Raw genomic sequence first — 2,967 nt, 5'->3', positions numbered from 1 at the left:
GTGTGTGTGTGTGTGTGTGTATTAAAAATCTCTCCTATGCCTCATAGATCTGTTCTGAAAAATCACAAGCATGTTTTTTCTGTCCTTATGAAAGCTCGAAGCATAAGAATTCTGCCCCCATGAGGCCAGAATAACACCTTTACTGTAGACCTCCACTCACCTAGCTCCCATGCTGGCTTTCTCTCAGTAATTTTGAGAACAGCCTTTTAAAATTATTTTCCCTCAGAACATAGATCCATTGCTATAAAACAACCCCCTTTGGCTTTTTCACCAGGGCTAACACAATATAAACACTACTTACCCTCCCATGAAGACATATTGGCCGGTTACAGACCGGCACTTTAGTGCGTGACGAGCACGCACTAGGGTTACAAAAGGGCGGTGCTTCTGCACCGCCCTAACCCTAGTGTGTGCTCATCACGCACTAAATGGCGGCGGCCCTTCCATACGGCCGCCGCCGTGAGGATGTCACGGCCGTGCCGCCTCTAGACGGGGCGGCGCGGACGTGATGTCCTTGCTCCGCACCAGGGCGCTTAGTGCGCCCTGAACATGGAGCAGGAAGGAGCTCCGTTTCGGAGCTCCTTCCTGGTTTAGTCCGCTGGGCGCAGCCTTCAGACGGCTGCGCCCAGCGGACTAAAAGAGAAAGGGGCCAAGAAGCCCCTTTCTCCTTCTCCCCGCCGCCGTGGGGTGTCCTTGGAGCTTGAAGCCCCAGGGACACCCCTTTTCAGGCTGCGGGGAAGCGGCATTTTGCTGCTTCCCCGCAGCATGAAAAGCGGCGGATCGGGGCCTCAGTGGCTGCCGCTCTACACGCTGAGGCCCCGATACACTGGGGAAAGGGGCGGGTGCAGACTGCCCCAAATGGGCGGTCTATAACCCGCCATTGTTTCCTCACTCCCAATCGAACCATAGAATCGCAGAGTTGGAAGAGACCACAAGGGCCATCCAGTCCAACCCCATTCTGCCATGCAGGAACTCTCAATCAAAGTATCCCAGACAGATGGCCATCCAGCCTCTGCTTAAAGACCTCCAAGGAAGGAGATTCCACCACACTCCAAGGGAGTGTGTTCCACTGTCGAACAGCCCTTACTGTCAGGAAATTCCTCCTAATGTTGAGGTGGAATCTCTTTTCCTGTAGCTTGCATCCATTGCTTCGTGTCCTTGTCTCTGGAGCTGCAGAAAACAAGCTTGCTCCCTCCTCAATAGGACACCCCTTCAAGTATTTAAACAGGGCTATCATATCACCCCTTAACCTTCTCTTCTCCAGGCTAAACATACCCAGCTCCCTAAGTCGTTCCTCATAGGACATGGTTTCCAGACCCTTCACCATTTTAGTCACCCTCCTTTGGACACGCTCCTGTTTCTCAATGTTCTAGGTGGGGCCTGACCAGAGCAGAATATAGTGGCACTATTACTTCTCTTCATCTAGACCGGGGTAGGCAACCTTTTCGAGCCGGGAGCCGGGTTGCTGTCCCTCAGACAACTGGGGGGTCGAAGCTAAAAAATAAATAATTAAATAATTTTTTAAAAAATTAAATATATAAATAAACCAGGACAAGTGTAGGACAAAATTTTCAAATGGAAGACACTTTTTTTAAAAAAATGGAGGACACGTGAAAAAATTTGCTGATTTTTTAAAAAATGTTAATATAAATGCATGTTTCTGAGGCTTCTATAGATAGGGATGCCATAACCCGGTGGCCGCCGGGAAAAACCCGCTTTCGGGAGCCCCTCCCGGTCCCAGAACAGTTTGGCCCTCAGCCATGCCCACCTCCTCCTGCTCTTCCTGGAGTGGTGGGGCACCATGGGCAGCGCCAACCCACCTCCTCCTCCAGCTCCGCCTTCCTCCTCCTCCTCAGAAGCAGTCGCGCCGCCGCCGCCACCACGCCTCCTGTGCCAAGGCCAGGGCTTTCCTGCCTGCGCGCGCAGAGGGCTCTAAAGCAGGAGCTCGTCCCCTGCTTTGGCCAGCCGGCCAATGGCCAGCTGGCCAAAGGGGACGGGCTCCTCGGCGCGCGCTGCCCGGGCCTCAGCAAGGGAGAGCGGCAGCGCGCGCGCCTGCCCCACTTCTCTCCCTTTCGGGACGAGGAGGAGGCGGGAGGGAGGAGGAAAGCTGGTCCAGTGGCCATAGGTCTGCCTTGGTTTTTTGGTTTTTTAAATTATTTTTTAAAAATATAAAATATTTTTTATTTATTAATTTTTTATTATTTCTTGTTTTATTTTATTATTTTTTATTTCTTGTTTTATTTTATTAATTTTTTATTATTTCTTGGTTTTATTTATTGCTTTTTTATTTTCTTGGTTTATTTTATTAATTTTTATTATGTTTTTATTTTTATTAATTTTTATTATTTCTTGGTTTTATTTTTATAATTTTTTATTTCTTGTTTTTATTTATTAATTTTTTATTTATTTCTTGTTTTTATTTTATTAATTTTTTATTATTCTTGGTTTTATTTTATTATTTTTTATTTCTTGGTTTTATTTTACTAATTTTTATTATTTCATGTTTTTTATTTTATTATTTTTATTATTGCTTTTTTCATTATTTTATTTTTAATATATACACCCCTGTTTGATTTTGATTTTTTTGTCTAGGAATAATGCCAAATGTCCTCCATTTTGATCATGCCTTAGAAACATGCATTTAGATTAACATTTTTTAAAAATCATCAATTTTTTTGCGTGTCCTCCATTTTATTAAATCATGTCCTACATTTGAAGATGTTGTCCTACATTTGTCTCCGGTTTGGACGGGTCCTGGCTTTGGCAACCCTATCTATAGACAATTGCCCCCAAAGGCCCCGGTGGCATCGGCGGAGGACCAGGTGGGCCAGTCCCAAGGGCTTGTCGGGCCGCATTCAGCCCGCGGGCCGCAGGTTGCTACCCTGATCTAGACACTATACTTTTATTGATGCAGCCTAAAATTGCATTGGCCTTTTTTAGCTGTCGCATCACTGTTGACTGATGTTC

This window comes from Sceloporus undulatus, chromosome 3, assembly GCF_019175285.1.
Source record: "Sceloporus undulatus isolate JIND9_A2432 ecotype Alabama chromosome 3, SceUnd_v1.1, whole genome shotgun sequence".
Classification (NCBI taxonomy): domain Eukaryota; kingdom Metazoa; phylum Chordata; class Lepidosauria; order Squamata; family Phrynosomatidae; genus Sceloporus; species Sceloporus undulatus.
Note: the sequence above shows the minus strand (reverse complement) of the source record.